The following is a 12,106-nucleotide window of genomic DNA, read 5'->3' on the forward strand; positions in this document are numbered from 1 at the left end:
GGGTGGCTCGGTCGGTTAAGCGTCCGACTTCGGCTCAGGTCATGATCTCACGCTCCGTGAGTTCGAGCCCCGCGTGGGGCTCTGTGCTGACAGCTCAGAGCCTGGAGCCCGTTTCAGATTCTGTGTCTCCCTCTCTCTCTGCCCCTCCCCTGTTCATGCTCTGTCTCTCTCTGTCTCAAAAATAAATAAACGTTTAAAATAAATAAATAAACACACAGACCTGGGCTAAGTGAGGCAGCAGCCGTGAGCTGCTTCGGAGAAAAACAACGGCAGGTGCTCCCTACCACAGCTTGCTGGGCCACAGAGAGCGGCAACCCCTCCTCTGGCTCCAGGCCCCTGGATTTCTCTGGGAAATAACCCCCTTCTTCACGCCTCTTACCCCAGAGGCGGCCAATCAGCATCTTCCATCTGTCAACCACAATGATTGGTTCAGCAACAGGCACGTGTCCAAATTCTATCCAATCAGAGGGCTTTTGCCGGAAAGACAGGGAAGAGGCCTTTTTCTACCCACCGGCAGGTGCGAGGGTGGAACCCTACTGGCCGCGATCACCACCAGACAAGAGCCTGCCCAGAGGGGCAAGTGCCCTGACATCTCCGGGCCCCCGTTTTCTCGCGTGTGAAAAGCGGATAATTATTGCGTCCCCTCATGGAATTGTTGCGAGGGGTTAGGGGGATCCTCGATGAAAAGCACCAGGCGAGGGATCTGGAAACGTTAGCTGTTGTGATTACTTTGGTGCAGTCACTGGGCCCGATCAGGGTCTGATATTTAACCAGTAACGAAAAATGAGCAGATACCTAGACGTGTCTCTATGATGCTTTCCATGCGCACGCGGATGCCGGTAACCGTCTTGTACAGCGTTTCCTCCCAGAAGCGCCAGTAAAAACGCAAGGCGGTCTTTCCAAGCCAAGAGAACCCCGACCCTCATCAGGCGTGTTCTTTGGCTGGCTCTCGGGACGGGAGTTTGAAATGAGTCACCCTGAACTCTCCCTGGCCACCAAAGGCACACATGTGGTCCCTGAAGGAGTCACTGCCCTTGACCCTTCTCCAAGGCTGGATTAGTTTCCTACGGCTCCTGTAACAAAGCACCACAGGCTGAGTGGCTCAAACAACCGAAATTTATCATTGCCCAGTTCTGGAGGCTTCTCTGAAATCAAGGTGCCAGCAATGGTGTTTGCCTTCTGTGGTGTTTCTGTGTCCAAATTTCCCCTTTTTGTATGGATATCAGTCATATTGCATTAGGGCCCGCCCTAATGACCTCTTTTAACTTAATTACCACCATAAAGACCTCCCTCCAGGGCCTCCTGGGTGGCTGCCAGTTAAGCATCCGAATGAGGGTTGGGGAACCAAGGTCACAATCTCAGGGTTTGTGGGTTCGGGTCCCCCCCCCCCCCCCCGACGGGCTCTGTGCTGACAAGCTCAGAACCCGGAGCCTGCTTCGGAGTCTGTGTCTCCCTCTCTCTCTGCCCCTCCCCTGCTCACGCTCGCTCTCTCTCTCTCTCTCAAAAATAAATAAACATTTAAAAAATTTTAGAAAAAAAGTAATTTCAGGATTCCCCTTATCATATTAAGGAGATAGTTAAATGACTATCTAAATAATATGTGTCACCTACAGGGGCACCAGGGTGCCTTGGTCAGTTAAGCATCTGACTCTTGATTTCAGCTCAGGTCATGATCTCACAGTTTGTGAGATCAAGCCCCACCTAGGGCTCTGCACTGACAGCATGGAGCCATCTTGGGATTCTTTCTCTCTCTCTCTCTCTCTCTCTCTCTCTCTCTCTCTCTCTTCCTGCCCCTCCCCCCCAAACAATAAAATTTTAAAAATATGTGTCACCTGCTCACAGCTAAGTAATACATATCACCTACATTCCCTGAACCCACTGAATGCTCAATAATCGTGATTCCTGTCGCCCCATCTTTCCCCCTTCAGGCTTCCTTCAATCTCAGTTTTGCACAACAGCTTATGTACGCGTCCACTATGGCATCCATGCTCAGAGCCCCGTTGCGCAGGGCAAATTACCCAAAATTTGCTGCAGGCCGCTCGACTCCAGTCTCGAGGGAACAGTTGGACACACTTCTTTGGAAGGCGGCGACTTCCAGACGAGACGAGACATCAGCTCGTGCAGCATTCCCAAAGGAAGTGTCTGTAAAGGGGCGGTGAACCAAGCTGAGAGTGTAAAATGTCAAAGCCCAAAAGCGAGGGTGTGGGTTCAACAAACACCCGGAGGTACCTAGGTGCCGTTTAATGACACCACAGCTACGTGCTGCCCCGGTTGAGCTGTTCTATCACCCCCCCACCCCCCACTCCCGTGCCTCGATTTATATGAGGAGACAGTGAGTGAATCTGTGCTGACCCATCTGCCGTGAGACATCCGTAATGCGCTGGGAGCAACTTACATTTTAACGAAAGAAGATGTTTGTGCAGCCTGCATAGGTCACAAGGACAACATCCTCTTTTCCCCAGATATTAAATGTCTCTGTTTATTTCTATCAAAGCGCTCTATCCTCTTCCACACCCCTAAAAAGAAAGCAAACGGTAGAGGGGTCCAGTAGACCAAGAGGCCCCCAGGAGGCTAATGAGCAGGAAGGGGGCAGCCTTGCTCGGAGCTGACTTCACGGTTCTTCTCCCGCCGGATTATGAAGGCAGATCAAAGCGTGGCCCGAGAGCCAAAGCGGCTCGCTTCACGGTGGGCAAATCTGACATGGGGCTGGGTGGCCAGAGGGTCGAGCTGGGAGTCAGTCGCTCACACCAGCCACAGCCCGATTTCCACATCTCAGTAGCCCTGGACAGTTGCCTGGAAGGCGCATTCACGTGACCACTCATGGATTCAGCGGACATTTCTTTAGACTCCAATATGGCAACGCTTCCATGCGCTGCCTAATGTCTCCTTTCATGGACATTAAGGAAGAGGGATAGCAAGAGGTTGATGTGAAAACAACCCAAGGACCTCCTGGCCAAGGGCTCGTTGAGGGACGGCAGGGGCGGGAAAAAGACTCTTAATGCCAAAGCATGTTTGCAAGAGAGCTCAGTAGTCAGATCCCCTGTGAAAGGCATTCGTGTGCCGTGGTCCAGAGCATAGACAGGCCGACTTGGGTGACCACGGGTAAGTTACTAAACTTCTCTGTGCCTCAGTTTCCTCTTCTGCAAAATAGACACGCTAATACCTCCCTTCCAGGACTGCCAAGTGGATTAAATAAGATATTCATGTATAACACTTAACACACCATTGACAGAGGGTTACCAGATGTAACAAAATTACCGTCCTTCCTCTCTGTGGTCCATGTGTAGAATTGAGAAAACCTGCTTCCCTTAACCCACAACAACGTGGTCTGGCCTCGAAGAGGAAAAGAAAACCGATACTGAATAGGTTGTTCCTCAGCCTCCACGACTTTATCTGAGATGAAGCAGGGAATATCCCGCTTGTAGGGCTAATGCAGGGGTTACACGTAAGGCTGTGTGAGTGCCTGGCATCTCGGATGAGCACGATCGCTACAAAATTGGGTATAATCGAAATCCCAAGTGGCGAATCAGACCGAGGAGTCTATGGGACTGAATTTACCAAGCCTTACTTCATGGCTGTTCTTTAACACCCGCCCCCCCCCCATTTTTAATTAGTTAATTTATTTTCCATAACACCTCCCCACCTTTAGCTCAAAGGTTGGCACTCAGTTGTTGTCCCACAGGTGTAAGGCTGAGTTTTCTTTTCCATCCATTTCTCTGGACCCACCAAAAGACATTTCATAGATGTACATCTGAGCTGTACTTGGAACTCATTTAAAGTTCTAACCCCACATTATTCTAAACTCAACCTCCAAGGCCACCCAACAGGGGCTTGTAAGCTTTTTTTTAATGTTTATTTATTTATTTGGTGGGGGGGGGGGGCAGGGGCAGAGAGAGGGAGAGAGAATCCCAAGCAGACTCTGCACTGCCAGCTCAGAGCCCGACGTGGGACTCGATCTCACGAACTGTGAGATCATGACCTGGACCGGAATCCAGAGTGGGACGCTTAACCAACTGAGCCCCCCAGGACCCCCCAGGGGCTTGTGATTTAAATAAATATCGGCTGAGTGCCTACTGTGTGCCCAGCACTATTCTTGGAGCTGATGTTACAGCAGTGACCCAAATCCCTAAGCATCTCTGTCCTCAAGAAGCTCATTGTCATGCCGATCTGCCACAAACGACTGGGGGGCTTGCACAACTCAGTGTCAACCACATCATCGCCAGCTCTCTCTCACTTGATCTTAGCGAAAAGGCCGAGAAGTGATACCAGCTCTCTCTCAAATGCCGGTCTGGAAAGGAACCTGCAGGTCCTTCTTTTCAAAGGAAAGGGTGGAATCTACCCACATGGAGAGGTGAATAGAGGTACATACGAATACAGCGTTGGAGATACCAAAACCTATTTGAGCACGGACGCATTACTGAGGTCCTTGATCCACATCTGCCTGAAACCGACATGCCCTCGAACTTCCCAGTTTAATGGGCCAATGAAATACGCCCCTTTTAAATGTGTTTGCTTATGCCAGCCATTAAGCTAGGTGAGTGGAGAATCACACAGGTCCCGACAATTATTGCTACGTCATAGCGTATGACCACTCTGTTGCGGGCTCCATGCTGGGCAACAGGTATACAGCAGGGGGTGAGACCCAGCCCCCAGTCTTAATGGTCTCACGATGGTCTAATAAAACGGACAGGTGACAGTCACAATACAATGCCGTCTGATTTTTCCCAACCTCTCCTCCCATCCAAATTCTCATCTCACCATGGCCCGAAGGGGCCAAGTGCACCCTCCTTCATTGGCGACTGTTTCCATGGGGATCATGCCCAGACGCACCCACCTGGGTGAGGAAAGGTATACGCCAACTGCATACCCTAGCTCGCCAGCTGCATACCCTAGCTCGCCAGCTGCATACCCTAGCTCGCCAGCTGCATACCCTAGCTTGCCAACTGCATACCCTAGCTTGTGGGGGCTGGGGTGTGTTAACACTGGTACGTGATAATCATCAGTAAACGTTTCGGGACTTCATTAAATCATATAAGTAGTCTCGTCGGCGACGGGAAAGGCATATGGTGGTGAGCGGGGGGCTGAGTGACGCGCACCAAGACAGAATAGCTGGAAAGACATTCTTAGATGAGCATCCCTTCCGCGGGCCTGTGAGGCCATTGGAAACATCTGACAACACACACGGAGTCTCGAACCGTACATCCGGGCCAGAAGCCCCTTAGCACGCGTCACCCTGATGAAAAATGACTGCGGTTCACCGAGGCCTAGGATCTATACCTAGAGATCACAGGGGGTTCGAATCCCTGGAGCTTAGTCACCCTCCTCGTGCGATAACCACATTCCTGGATGACAGCATTCCGATGAAAGTGCCAAGAAGGCGCAGCCTCACTCTAGTTCCCGCTATTATTTCTTGTGGTTTGCGTCATCACCTTGAATCAAAATAGAGCCATGCGTGTAGATGGCTAACCACCGGGACCATTTGTATTCTGTGCGTTTGTATTCTGTCTGCTTGAGACTCGTAGGCCAGAGCCACCCTAACGACCTACTGTAGGGCTGAAACGGCAGAAGTTCATTTTCCCACAGCTCTGGAGGCTGGAAGGCCAAGGCCAAGGTGCTGGCAAGCTTTGGTTCGTTCTGAGTCCTCTTTCCTTGGCTTGTGGATGGTCTCCCTCTCCCTGGTCATCGTGGGGTCGCCCCTGTCCCTGTGTTTGTGCCTATGTCCTAACCTCTTCTTCCGGAGCACCAGGCATCACACCCTGGGCCCACCTGAACAATCTCATTTTACCTGAATTACCTCCTTGAAAGACTTATCTCTGGGGCACCCGGGGCGGTGCAGTCGGTTAAGCCTCCGACTTTGGCTCAGGTCATGAGCTCACCGGCTCATGAGTTTGAGCCCTGAGTCAGGCTCTATGCTGACGGCTCAGAGCCTGGAGCCTGTTTCAGATTCTGTGTCTCCCTCTCTCTCTGCCCCTCCCCCACTTGCTCTTTCTCTCTCTCAAAAATAAATACAACGTTTTTAAAAAATGATTATTATTGAAAAAAAAATAGACCAACCCACCAAACTCGTGATTGCTTAGGATGAGACCAAAGTGGATATTCAGGTTTAGAAAAGTGGAGAAGAAAGAAAGAAAGAAAGAAAGAAAGAAAGAAAGAAAGAAAGAAAGAAAATTGAATGGACGGTGCTTGAAAATGGCAAAAATCCCGAGTGAGTTTGACAATGACCGAACTTTGGGAAGGAGTGACTTCCGTGATCTGCAAATTCATACAAGCACATCACAGAGCCACCCCCTGTCAGCTGGACACCATACACGCATCTCCGTAAAACATATCTTAAAACCGCTCTGAGCCTCAGTTGCCTCATCAGTGCCTGGCCCGTGAGGTTCTTGACAAGTAAGCAAAAGCCGGTTCTGGGCGAAATTGTATCCTCCAAAAATACCCACCACAATAACAATAACAATAATAATAACCTATGTAGTGCCCCACCCCCCGCCCCGCCCCGCCCCCCGCCCAGAGTCATTTGTGTTTCAAGGACACCCATTCTCCATTCTTCTCCCAGCTGATTTACGCAAGCAAAACACTTGTATTCCCTCGTCCTCCTTGCTTTCGATCTCTCTCTCTCTCTCTCTCTCTGTCTCTCACCCACCCCCTGTCTCTTTGCAGCCCTGTTTTTCCCACACCATCCTCCTGGAGGAGTAAGGTAGCCAGCACGCTACTCGCCCTTGGCTGGGAGAGCACCTCTGGCTCTCTGGGTGAGTTTCCTTCTGACCCTCTCCCTTCCCGGGGGGGGGGGGGGGGGGGGGGTGCGCTGTACCGTTTCCCAGCAACCAGCAGCAGCCAGGATCTTTCATCCGCTTCTTCACCGTGGTTTCTGGGGCTTTATTAGCAAATGAAAGTGGCCCCACTCCAACCAACGTCAATGCCGTCCCAGCTAGGAACAGGGCCGGAGCGTTTCCTGTGGCTCGAAGACTCAGACAAACCAGTTTGAAGAGGTGCCAGTTGGCTTTACTCAAGCTACCAGTGAGCTATTTTTGACATAAAAAAGAAGCTGAATTTAGCTGATAACCGATTGAAGAAATCTTAAACACGACGAGGTGGGGGGGGGGGCCGGGTAACGTCCTCGCCGAGGGGGCGGGAAGACAAGGGACTCAATCTCAATTCCATCAGCCACCTGGTTTGGAAAACTAATTGAATTCCATCAATTGTTGGCAAAACAACCGACTGAGCTGCGGTCTGGGTACCTTCTCCTCCCCAGCATCTTTCCGCCACCTCAGTGTAAGTGGGGAGACAAAGCCTTAACGTTTTCCTGAGCCAGAGGTACGGCAATGAGAAAAAACTCCATAGCACACGAATCTAATGTGTTCTCTCTATCTCCTGAGGAAAACGAATTTCAGAAGTGAAGATAACATTTTCTGAAACGTTTTAGATACGTACGCAACAGGAAAATGGCTTCTGGAGGCCCGGCCAAACCTAAGGTACAGAAAATAATGTCTTTAAATATACTCCAGGGATGCCTGGTTGGCTTAGTCGTTTAGCATCCGACTCTTGATTTCAGCTCAGTTTGTGATCCCAGGGTCATGGGATCGGGGCCTGCATGGGGCTCTGTGCTGGACGTGGAACCTGCTTAAGATCCTCTCTCTCTCTCTCTCTCTCTCTCTCTCTCTCTCTCTCTCTCTCAGATCATAATCTCACAGTTCATGGGTTCAAACCCTGTATCGGGCTCTGTGCTGACAGCCCAGAGCCTGGAGCCTGCTTCATATCCTGTGTCTCCCTCTCTCTCTGCCCTTTTCCCGCTTGTGCTCTCTCTCTCTCTCAAAAATAAATAAGTATATTTTTAAAAAAAAGATTCTCTCTCTCTCTCCCTCTCCCCCTTCTTCTGCCCCTCCCTCTCTCTCTCTCTAAAGTAAATAAGTAAATAAAATCAAATATACCCCCGATCTTTTATTTTCAATAATCCAAAAAGGATTCATTCAATCTACCACCCCCGCCTGCCCATCTATGTTTGCTCATAGCAGCCTTAAGTTGCAAGGCAAGAAAGCAGAATTATTTTTTCCTGAGATCTGGAGAAATAGACAAACAGAAAGGTGGAGTGGTCTGCCTAAGGTCACACAGCAGCCATCCGCTGGCCCGGGATGGCCCAGTTCTGTACTTTGAGTCTCTGCTTCATTGTGCCCCCTCTGGGTTGTTTGGTGTGGTTTGATATAAACATTTGGGGCGCCCTTGGGTGGCTCAATCAGTGAAGCCTCCGACTTCGTCTCAGGTCATGACCTCACAGTTGGTGAGTTCGAGCCCCGCGTCAGGCTCTGCTGCTGACAGCTCAGCGCCTGGAACCTGCTTCGGATTTTGTGTCTCCCTCACTCTCTCTCTCTTTCTCTCTCTCTCTGTCCCTCCCCTGCTCGCAGTCTGTCTCTCTTTCTCAAAAACGAATAAATGTTCAAAATAAATAAATGGATAAATAAATAAATAAATAAATAAATAAATAAAACATTTAACAGACGTTCCTGTTCCTTATTTTCAATCCTTTAAAATGAGACGGCAACCAAGAAGAGTTTTCCAGTTCGGTCCTAAAGATCACTGTTCAACTTTGGCAAATGTACCCTGGGTTAGAACCTGGCCAACATATAGCCCACAGCCCGATGCGACAGCAACGTTCTTATTAGTGACTGTAACAGTTACCAGTCTGCCACCTGCTGAACCCTGGACATCCCTTTTCATCTCTGCCTCAGCCTTTGTAAGCCAGCCCTGAGGAAACCCATTTTACAGAGGAAGAAACCAAGGATCAGCAAGGTGAAGCTTGCCCAAGATCACACATGCCAATGTGACATCGCAAATGTTCAGTGAAAATCCGCAACGTATTTACTCTCAGGGTCAGCAATTCCTTAGGGTATCTGCTTGCTGAAAACTCTTGCCCAGAGAATACTAACCGGCATCCGTGACGAAGCAGGCACAAAGATGTTCACTGTATCATTGTTTATCACGGTGAAAAAAAACAGGGAAAAATCTAGATGTCCGTCAGCAGAAAAAGTGACCTTGGGCTGGTTACTTAATTCCGTATGCCTGTTTTTTGTTTTGTTTTGGTTTGGTTTTTTTGGAGATTTTTTTTAAAGTGATCTCTACACCCAATGTGAGGCTTGAACTCATGACCCTGAGATCGAGGGTCATGCTTTACCAACTGAGTCAGCCAAGGCACTCCATCTGGATGCCTCAGTTTTCTTCTCTAAGTAATGAGGCAACCATAGCACCTATGTCATAGGTGGGAGAATTCATTAAATAAATTCACTTAATGAAAACAGAGAGGGAAACAAATCATAGGAGACTCTTAACAAGAGAGAACAAACAGGGTTAATGGAGGGAAATGGGTGGGGGATGGGCTAGACGGGTGATGGGCATTAAGGAGGGCACTTGTGATGAGCACTGGGTGTTATATGTAACTGATAAGACGCTGAATTCTACTCCTGAAACCACCATATGTTAACTAAAGAATTTAAATAAAAATTTGAAAAGAAAAAAAAATTCATTGGGGCGCCTGGCTGGCTCAGTTGGTTGAGCGTCCCACTTGAGCTCAGGTCGTGATCTCACGGTGTGAGTTCGAGCCCCGCGTCGGGCTCTGTGATGACAGCACAGAGCCCACTTCGGACCTTCTGTTCCCCCCCCCCCACCGTCTGCCCCTTCCCTGCTTGCTCTCTCTCTCTAAAATAAATACATCTTAAGAGAAAATTTCATTTACTGAGTTCATTAAATAGACTGCTTGGCACCTGGAAATTGCTATGCATGCATTAGCTACAATTATTATTATATAATAAACTGCTGTGTAGCAATCAGGATGAGTGAAATATATTTATAATATTTGCAATTATAGATTATATCTATGTATCAAAACAAATTGAACACAACTGTCAGAAAGGTGATGTTGAGGGGAAAAAAGCAAATCGTAGAACTATATACACAGTATAAGATTCATGCAAGTTAAAAAACAAAAAAGCCACAGGGGCGCCTGGGTGGTTCAGTCTTTTAAGCGTCCCACTCTTGATTTCAGCTCAGGTCGTGAGATCTCACAGTGCGTGAGATCGAGCCCTGTTGTCAGGCTCTGCCATGACAGTGCAGAGCCTGCTTGGGATTCTCTCTCTCCCTCTCCCCCTCCGCCACCTGTGTGTGTGTGTGTGTGTGTGTGTGTGTGTGTGCGCGCGTGCGCTCTCTCTCCCCCCCCCAAAATAAAGAAGCATAAAAAAAGTTTTAAACCCCCACAAACTCATATTTTGTATCACTTCTAGAGAAGTGTGTTTTTCATAAAAGTATAAAACTGTGGGCGGCAGATATTTGCCAAAATTCTGATAGTGGTTATATTTGAGGAGAGGAAGAGACAGGAGGTATGGTATCAGAAAAGGGGAAACCACTTTACCTTTATAATATTTTGCTTCTGCTATTTAAAAAAAGCTTTGCAGCACGTATGACCACAGGTTAATCTGTGTTGTTGTTTTTTTTCTGTGTGTTAAGCACACAGGCACTTGATATAATAATCAGTGTACTTTCGTGTATGTGAGAATTTTTTTTCCAAGCGTGAAGAAAAGGCCCACAAAGTCTTTGTTCCTGTTGCTATGAAAAGCTCAGACTCAGCATATTTATGATTTTGCTTGCTTCCCTCTTATTTTTTTGGCTTCTTTCCTGGCAGGGGAGAGGGATAGATTTTACTTGCTAATGATGAAAGAAGGAAAGAAAGAAAGAAAGAAAGAAAGAAAAGCATCATTTACCATCCAACTGTATAATGATCTTTGCAAAGAATTATAAGGTCGTTTTCAAAAAAACACACCTCCAGGGAAGAACCCAACCTTTGCGGTTGTCTCCATAAGGTACAGAGACCTTCCGCCACTCCCTAAACCACAGCCGCCCCTCCTTGGCCAACCAGCAAGTTCTCTCCAAGGAATGCAGAGGAAACCCTTGCTTCCAAGGCCACGCCAATATGTTGTGCAAAGATAGGATTAATTTAAGTAAACAGTGCTCCAACACACTTAGGAAAGGGAATGCATTTTTATCCAGAAGAATTCATTTCAAAAGTCCACAGATCTTTTCTATTTGTGCGGCAGCCTTAAATTTGTAAATGCTTTTTAATATGACCGCAAACATTTTCAAGTTTAATGCAAACTTCCTTCCTTACTGAGGTCTGCCCACATTCAAAGTGGCCAGATTCTGGGTTCAGGCATTTGCCTCAGCTGCTGATATCACACACACACACACACACACACACACACACACACACGGAGTAGTAACAGAAATCCGAATTCTACTTTGTACACCACTGCCGAGGACTCTCCATTTGGAGGAAGTCAGGATTCCAGAATTTTAGCATCGTCCTCCTTTTTCAAATGTTGCAGCTTGTAACATTTGTAACTTACATAGAAATTTTTTTCCTCAGTTATTTTTCTGGCAATGGGCTAAGAGACCACGACCTCCATCCGAAAGGAACTGGTAAAGGAGGAAGGGACAGCAACACGGAGGGAACAGAGCATAATTATTTATTATTTAGCTATTAATAATTAACGTTAAAAGCAAATATTCATTGCATGGTGGGGTTTTTGTTGCCTTATTTTTTTTTTTTTTTTTTTTTTTTTTTGGTGGCAGGCAAAATCCTAGATGCTTGACATGTTTTGTCACATTTGATCCTCATAGGAAACCTTTAAGGCAGGTAATAGTATCAATCCCATTTTAAAGATGGGAAAACCAAGAGGCACCTGGGTGGCTCAGTCAGTTAAGCCTCTGACTTCAACTCAGGTCATGATCTCACAGTTTGTGGGTTTGAGCCCCATGTTGGGCTCTGTGCTGACAGCTCAGCGCCTGGAGGCTGCTTCAGATTCTGTGTCTGTGTGTGTGTGTGTGTCTCTCTCTCTCTCTCTGCCCCTCCCCCACTCACACTCTGTCTCTCAAAAATAAATAAACATTAAAAAAAAAAAAATTTAAAGGTGGGAACACCAAGCCAGAGAAGTTAAGGAAGTTGCCCAAGGACACAGAGCTAAAAAGTCACGGCTCCAGATGTGGATCAGGCACCCGGCTCTCACCCACCGGGCCGCGGCTATATGTTGAATATCAAAGGTAACCATTCAAATCAGAAGAAATT

General features: G+C 47.9%; 1 long non-coding RNA gene across 1 annotated transcript; it reads left to right on the forward strand.

Annotated features, from left to right (window-relative positions):
• Positions 1-313: 313 nt before the first annotated feature.
• On the forward strand, positions 314-8,491 carry LOC132665396 (uncharacterized). Its single transcript, XR_009604115.3, has 4 exons — positions 314-576; positions 6,661-6,749; positions 7,377-7,472; positions 8,258-8,491. It is a non-coding gene; the product is annotated as an uncharacterized LOC132665396 (long non-coding RNA).
• The last annotated feature ends 3,615 nt before the right edge of the window (positions 8,492-12,106 follow it).

Source organism: Panthera onca, chromosome D3 (assembly GCF_046562875.1).
Source record: "Panthera onca isolate mPanOnc1 chromosome D3, mPanOnc1 haplotype 2, whole genome shotgun sequence".
Lineage (NCBI taxonomy): Eukaryota > Metazoa > Chordata > Mammalia > Carnivora > Felidae > Panthera > Panthera onca.